This window comes from Nicotiana tabacum, chromosome 11, assembly GCF_000715075.1.
Source record: "Nicotiana tabacum cultivar K326 chromosome 11, ASM71507v2, whole genome shotgun sequence".
NCBI lineage: Eukaryota > Viridiplantae > Streptophyta > Magnoliopsida > Solanales > Solanaceae > Nicotiana > Nicotiana tabacum.
This window is the reverse complement of record NC_134090.1, coordinates 109,814,928-109,823,209: the sequence shown is the minus strand read 5'-3', so window position 1 is coordinate 109,823,209 and position 8,282 is coordinate 109,814,928. Positions and strand designations below refer to the sequence as shown.

Here is an 8,282-nt window from a genome sequence, read left to right as displayed (position 1 = left end):
TCAACTCATTTTTACTCTTTTACTTTATTTTATTACAAGAAAACGAAAATTACAAAAAATAGGTCCATTAATGTTTTGTAGTCATTTTTAATCTTAAAAAAATACAAAAAATAGTATTGTATTTTTATGTTAATATGATATTTCAAAATACCAAAAAATAGGTTTGTTTTAATGGTTAGTTTTATTTTAATAATTATTTTAATAGTAGGATTAATTAATAAATAAGATCGCTTTTTAGTCTCGTTCGCAGGGAAAGAATAAAACTTGGGCTCAAGCGACCTATTTTTTTAAGCCTAATTTCCGGACCTAGCCTATAATTTTTAAGCCCATAATTCCTACGCCCATACCCCTTAACCTAAAAAACCCTATAAAACTAATCTAAACCTATACACATAAAAAAAGAAGGCCGAAGGACGATCAGTAAAAGGGAATACAAAAAGAAATGAGAGCCTAAGACCTAGGGACTCCAAGAAAAAAATCAGCGCCGCAATTCCAAAAATCGACCCTTTAGTCGTTTGTGACAAGAAACGAGCCCCTCTCGAAGTCTTCTTCTTCAGCATCAAAGGATCCCGTTGCCACTGTTTCTTCTTCTTCGTCGATCACAGTTACAACAGCCATGAAACCTGCTTGAATCCTCCGTGAAACAGTCCGAAGTTTGGCCAGAAACACGAGCGAAATTTCAGCTCAAAATCGTTCTCAAACATGCTCCAAAACGAGCTGAAAATTGTCCCAAAAATGTGCAGCTGCTTAACCCCAAAGTAGTCCCAAAGGTTCTCGTGAAATAATCCTTAAAAGCAGCAAAATCAGCCGTGAAACCCAGCTGGAATTGAACCTGAACTCGGCTCCAAATAACTACCAAACCTTGTTATAAACGGTCTCTCCATTTTAGTTTCGTCGCCGGTCGAGTTTCGAGCTTTTCGGTGCCGATTCGAGGTTGTCGACAGGGTTCGCGGTCCAAGCTCCTGCTACTGTTGCTTTTTTCGGTCAGATTGAGTTCGCTGGAGTGTGTTGTAACTGAGTTCTTGTTAATGTTATTAAGGTCCGATTCTAAACTCTTCCTTTCTGTCATTTCCCATGTGAGTGTTCTGTGTTTTATTTTTAGTCTTTCTTTAATCGTTGTATCAATGGTTAGGTTTTTTATTCCTCTAGTCTTCTGTTCTCTTATGCTTGTTTGAGTTGGGATTTTTATTTGAATTTTCGATTGAAAACAATTTATAGATTTGTCTTATGACTGCTGGACCATTAATCCATCACTAAGTTTTCTAACAAAAATAAGGCACTTAGGATTTTGGAGTTGTGAGAGACATGGAAATTTCAAATAGCTTTTCTGGTTTTGGTCCATGTTAATATGGATTTTAGGCCTCTCTGTTTTCATCTAGTTTATTTGTCTTGGATGTTTGTAGTAGTAGTAATTATCTGTAAGATATAGCATTATCCAAATGCAAAGAATGTTAGAATTTTTGTCATTTTGAATGGGGGTGGACAACAAGAATGGAAAAATTAAATTTATCATTTTAATTGTTTTACTTTACTTTCTCGTTCCGCTAGTAGCATGTTTGAGCTGACCACATATGCGTAGGCAAATTTTTCGGGAGCGTAATAAAATTGCCATAGCAACGGGTACGGTTTCCGTGACGTAGTTGTGATATGTAATCCCCAATCTGGGTGTGCATTTTATGTAACCCGATTATAACAACTTCAAATAATAAAACTCTTTGAATTAATTTGAGGCGCGCCATTTAGCAAATTTCTCATGGCCCTCGCAAAGTTAAAGAAGACGCGTAGTTGCTTTAGGCGCGTTATTTTAATAATATTACCTTCCTAAACTTGGGTGTGCATTTCATGTGACCCAAATCCAAATCTTAACAACGTTGAATAAAATGTGTTTCGGATTGTGGGTGTATTTCATGTGGCGCGGTCCGAAGACATGTTTTAGATGGCGTTGAAATCTTGCTTAAATTAATTAAAAGCGGTTTTAAAGTTTAAAATTACACCTTAGGCTAAAACATGTACCTAAATAAGATAATAGGCCAATTATAATAGTTGAGCGACCGTGCTAGAACCACAGAATCCGGGAATGCCTAACACCTTCTCCCGGGTTAACAGAATTCCTTACCCGGATTTCTGTGTTCGCGGACTGTAAAACAGAGTTAATCTTTCCTCGATTCAGGATTTAAAACCGGTGACTTGGGATGCCATAAATATCCCAAGTGGCGACTCTGAATTTAATAAATAAATTATCCCGTTTTGATTGTCATTTAAATTGGAAAAAACTCCCTTATATTACCCTTTCGAGGGTAGGTAAAAAGGAGGTGTGACAGCTCTGGCGACTCTGCTTGGGATCGAACACAGAATCTCTGGTTCAGGATTCAAGAATTCGAGTTTAGATGAATTTTTATAGTTGGCTTTATACATTATCTGATTTTGTTACATGTTTGGGCCTAATGGGCTAATTGTTGCTTTTACTGCTTTGATATTCTGTGAACTGTATATAAACTACTACGAAACCCTTCCTCTCTCTGAGTCTTCTAAATCATGGAGAAGTGTGCACTTCGTGTGACTTCTCTTCTGTTAGAGTCATATCCCAAATTTTAGAACGAGGTTCGGACAAGTTGCAAAGCCGGTGAAACTTCTGTATTCCCGGTACGCTGCCTCCCCTCGGCTCGAGCTGTCCGCTCGAGTAAGCCAGGTCTAGAACAAATAAACTCAGGTTTTTAAACCTAGTATAACAAAACCTCATGCCTGATCCCTAGTAGGAACGTTTGTTTGCATCACGTGCACTTGAATTAGAGGACTCAACACAAGGGTTGGGTCCATCTAGGACAGGTGTACCCAAAATAACAGACTATCTTGATGCATCCTATGTGCTACATGTTGCATTTATTCAAGGGTAAAAGGGTCATTTGGCGGACCAATGATAGTTGAGGGCAAATGAAAAAAAGAAAAAAAGAAGAAAAAAAGAGGATCAAGTGTGAAGATAAAGCGAGTGGGGCCTAATTATGTTTTCTGTCACATTTTTGTTAAGGAAAAAAAAGAGCTTGAAAATTGAAAAAAAAAAAAGATTTTGCACTTTTTCATCATTTTTCGAAAAATCAAAAATCAAAAAAAGAAAAAAGAAAATCCAAAAAGATTTTGCGTGTTTCATCATTTTTCCAAAAAAAAGAGAAAAAAATATTTTTTTTCTAAATTAGTTGTTACTTTTATTTCTCGCCCGTATCCTCTGCCCGAACTACGCATACCCGATTCTCGTCTTTCGCGGCGTGATACGTAGGCAACCCACATAGGGTCCGGTCTTCCTAGTAATTCTTAGGTTCTTGGCTATGCGGGGTCTTAGCCAAATCTTGCATTTTTAGCCACTTTTGACCACATAGGTTAATTTTATAAAAATACTTTTGCATGTTTTTGAGTCAATTTTTCATGTTTTACTTTCTAGTTCTGTATAGTATTATCCAGTCTTTTGGGTGATGTTAAAGTTTGTAATAGTCTAGTAATGTTTGTCGAGTCTTGTGTTATTGTTTTTCTTATTTTGTATTTGGAAATGCGTTACAAGTCAAAAATCCAAAAAAAAAAGCAAAAACAAAAAAAGAAATTTTGCGTTTTTATATTTCCGTTATAAGTTTTCTTCAGAATACTAATTCTAAAAATGAAAAAAAAATCCTTTGAGATTGTTTTTCCTTTAGGCAATTAATATCAAAATAAAAATTGTTTTTATATTTCCTAACTATATTGGGACCAAAATTCAAAAAAAAAAAAGAGAATTTTCTTTTAGTACCTCTTTAAGAGTTTTCTTTAAGGTATTAATTTTAAAATCCAAAAGAGTTTCTTTTGAGGCGTTTCTTTGGGAAATTAGTGAAAAATGGGAAAAAAAAATTCTTTTTATTTTCATTAGAACTTTAGGATATTGTACATAAAAAAAAACATACTTTGTCTTTTGTTTATCATTAGAATTTTTCCGTTAGGCAATCAAAATTGAAATCCAAAAATATTTGGTTTTATTTGTTTATTGCTTGTTTCGAAATCTTGCGTTAGGATATCAAATAAAAATTCAAATACTTTGCTGTGGTTTATTCTTCAGATTTTCTTCCTAAAAGAAGAATTAATAAAAAGGGGTTTTTATCTTCTAGGATTTTCCTTAATAGAGTATTTGTTTCAAAAAGAAAAAAAAACATGCTCGTTAAGCTTGAGTTTAGAATAGGTTATAGAGCATCCAGTCTAGGAAATTCAAAAAAAATAAAAAACTTTTCTCATCGGAGTAGTCACTAAGGTAAAAAGAAAAAAAAAGAAGAAGAAAATGAAAAAGGAAATGTTAGTTTATGTTCTTTACTCTCGATCTTCCAGAACTACGCAAAGATCTGATTCATCCGGCGTCATGATACGTAGGCAACCTACATAAGGTTCGATCGAATCATTTTTTATTTATTAAAAGAAAAAAAAAAGGAAAAAAAGAGAGAGAAAAAGGGAAAAAAGAGGTGAAATCATGGGATGTGAGAAATGAGAGGAAAGAAAAGAGCGATAATCAGAAAGAAAAAAGGGAAAGAAAATGAGCGAGCTAAGAAGTGCGAGGAAAGAAAATAAAAGAGAAGATTCAAATGGGCAAATTGGGATGATTCCAAGTGACCTTATGACCCTCGAAGTCATTCTAGCACCGATAAATGTGACTAGGTGCATTGCATGCAATGTGATATTTTAGCTGTTAATGCCCTAACGTTAACAGGATGGCCCCATTTTGTTCCTTTTGATATCTTCATAGCAGAAAGGTGGTTGGTTTGTGGTTCTCGAATTAGTAACTCCTCTCCGCAACATAAAAGGCAATGGCGGACAACAACCGAACTGGGTTGGTTGATACCGGTGCCCGAAAGCAATTGGTTGAACAGGACACTGGTTTGGCTAATGAGGTAAGGATGTTAAGACAACACATGACGGACATGTATCATGCTTGGATGACTGGGAAGGCACCACCCCCGCCACCTCCTAGCTTTCTAAATTCTACCCTTACCCAAACACCGGTCATAGTGCCAGATGATCCCCCATACTCTCCAGATCCACCCGCTTATCATGGCTTTCCCAACCACCCTAGTAGCTCTATCACTCATCTTCCAATTACCTTTCCCAAAAATTGCCCTCCTGTCTTATCCACCATCCCCAACAATGAACACCCACTCAAAGCTCACGATGCCCAATATTACCCCTCAGATGTTGCCCACAAGGTTCCCAACTCATACAAGCAGGGCCCGCGGGATGAGCCTTATGATGAAAATGAAAAGTTCATAGGAAGAAAAGGGCGAGATGGGATACCCAGGAGGTTGAAAAGAATAGAACAGTCCTTAAAGAACAAGCAAGCAATGGGAGACCAGGGTAGCATGTCTTACAAAGAATTGTCTATGTCCCCCGACGTTCGTCTACCTGCGGGATTTAAAGTGCCAAAGTTTAACTTGTATGATGGGTGTGGAGATCCGGTAGCCCATTTGAGGGATTATTGCAGTGAAATGAGAAGTGTTGGTGAGAAAGATGATTTGTTGATGGCATATTTCAGTGAGAGCCTGACTGGGACAGCTTTGGAATGGCATAATCGTCAAGATGTTGGTAAGTGGCTTACATTGGGTGACATGGCTCAAGATTTTGTTCATTGCTTTCAATATAGATCAGGTGTTACCCCAGACCGCTCCTCCCTATCTAAAATGGAAAAGAAGCTGGAGGAAAGCTTTAGGGAGTTTGGGCTCAGATGGAGGGAGCAAACTGCTCGAGTCAATACCACTATTGGTGAAGAAGAAATGGTTGAGCTTTTCCTACAAGCCCAGAGGCCCACCTACATCAGTCATTTGATCCCGGCCTTGGGAAAGCCTTCAATGATGTGTTAAAAATGGGGGAGCTAGTAGAAAAGGGAATCAAGTCATGCAAAAGCATGAGCTGTTCGAGAGACATTCAGAACATCCCAGTAAACTTGGGTGGAAGAAAGAGAAACAGAAAAGATGATCCGATGGGCCTTCTTGCTCAACAGTTCCAGCCCCGACATCATCCCCGTTGATATCCTTGTGCACCAGATGACCCTCCCCAATGCTACTTCACTCCATAGAATTCCCAAAGTCGTACATCAGTTTCCCAGTACCCAACTCCACAAAATGCCTATCTACCCCCACGAGCCTACCGAAAACCCCCTAGATCAGGTTTCCGGCCCAATCAAGCATTTAAGAACGAGAGGTTACGGAAGAAGAAAACTTTCACTCCATTAGGAGAGTCATATGCCAGTCTGTTCCAGAGGCTAGGGAAATTGGACATGTTGAAGCCGACCCAGATAAAAATGCCAAACCCTCTTCTAAAGAAGTTTGATTTTTCTCAAAGGAGCGCATATTGCTCAGGTGCCCCGGGTCATGACATAGAGAAGTGTTGGAATCTGAAGAATGCGATTCAGAAGCTTATTGATGCAGGCAACATTTTCGTGCAAAATCCAGATGCAGCAGACACTAGCCAAAGTCCGTCACCTGTGCATAATGAGACACATATGGTGGGTATGATTTATTTTGAAAAGGAATGTGAGAGTTCTTCCGGGATCCTCAAAGGTCCACGCGCTATGAAGCTTTCAGTGTTATCAGATGTTGACCTAAGAACGAGCAAGCAAAGGGAACCCAAAAGCAATCTGTTAAGAACAATGTGATGAAGACTTGTGAAGGTCCTAGTATTGATGATGCAGAAGTCAGTGGCTAAGATGTTGAGTTTGATGATTGGAAAGACGCTATTTTCTTGGTTAGCCAGGGAGGAGTTTTGGTGGTTTATTTTGTTGTTATTTCTGTTGTCCGAGTTATTTTAGGGTTGTAATTCGGATATTGCCTTGTGACTCAAACCCTTCTATCCTTTTATTTTGCCTAGTTTGTTTAGTCATAGTAGCCCATTTAGTGTTATCTAGGTTTGTTCTAGGTTTGTAACCCCAGTTTAGTTTGTTTGTTTTGTTGTCCAAACCCTTTCACCATCTGTCTAATGCAATTTTCTGTTTTTTGTGATTTCTAGTCATTTTTGTTTAGTTCTCTTTTCTTTTTATAGTTCTTTTCCTGTTGAGTCTAGTGACATGACATGCACGCGTAATTCTCAGCCTAGTTTTAAAGTCAGTTTAATCACGAAGCAATGAAACAATATTGAAGATGTAGGGACATTTGAGCGAAATAAGTAAAGGCATTTTGAGATCACTTCAAGCCCAAATTGTGTGAAACTGGGGTAGATAGAACATAAAGAAACCTTATTAAAATGCATCATGCCGCTTCAGGTTGAAGCTAAAGGCAAGTTTGCCCAAATTGACAGAGGTCGTTCGTGGTAATTAGAGTGAGGGTGTTGTCCAAAGGTGCTTTGTAGTTAACATATGCAGAAGGCGAATGTGTGGATATGGTTGTCAAATCTGGTACAATCAAAAGATGTTACAAATGTTTTCCTTGGTTTGTTTAATTGTGTATTTTGCACTTGGCATGTTTTGTAGATTGGAATGACAAAGGGATTTTGTTCTTCTATCTAAACACTTTATCCTTCGTTACCCCTTTGAGCCTTATTTATTTTCTTTCATATCCCTCTTTCGGAATCAGTAGCAAAGATCAGAAATGCAAGCGTGAAAGATAAGTAAAGGAAAAAGAGAAAAGAAAAAGAAGAAAAAGAGAGAAAAAGAAGAAGAAAAGGAAAAGAAAAAAGAAAAAAGAGAAGAAAAAGAAAATGAAAGAAAGAGAAAACAACAAAACAACAAAAAGAGAAAAAAAGAAAGAAAAGAAAAGAGGAGAAAAAGGAAGAAAAAAGAAAGAAAATCACAACAACAAAGTAATTCCTATGACATGAACTACGTTCGACCTGATTCCTTTTAAGGATACGTAGGCAGCCTCACAGTTCGGTCCCATCAAAAATAAAAATCCAACAGTCCCCAAGCAAGAAACTGGGGCAGAAGTTGTGGTTCTTGTAAGAAATCTGATTCCGAAAGTTGTAATCTTGAACCCAAATGAGTTGTTTTGAGCCTTTTGATACCCTTTCTTTCTAACCCCATCCAAAAGCCCACGTTACGGTCCAAAGAAAGACCTTCCGATCAGTCTTCGAGAGATGCCAAGGCGAGCAAGTAGAGGTGAATCATATCAGGGGCAACACTCCGATCCAAACAAGGGAAATGAAAAACGAGAGAGTTTTATTGATGAAAACCCTCACGGGTACCACAAGGCGATGAAAGCTGAGAAAAATCAAAATGAGAGAGTCTTATGGATGAAAACCTTCACGGGCACCTTGAGGTGACTATAAGTTGAGAGAAAGAACAAAATGAGAGA

General features: G+C 37.8%; 1 protein-coding gene across 2 annotated transcripts in view; it reads left to right on the top strand.

Annotated features, from left to right (window-relative positions):
- The first annotated feature begins 387 nt into the window (after nt 1-387).
- The window catches only part of LOC142166338 (uncharacterized), a 48,809-nt gene continuing 40,914 nt past the window's right edge, over nt 388-8,282 (top strand). For both annotated transcript variants that reach the window (XR_012696684.1, XM_075225378.1), the window contains exon 1: nt 388-1,039. The gene's annotated coding sequence lies outside the window, so the exon portion shown is untranslated. The remainder of the gene's footprint in view (nt 1,040-8,282) is intronic.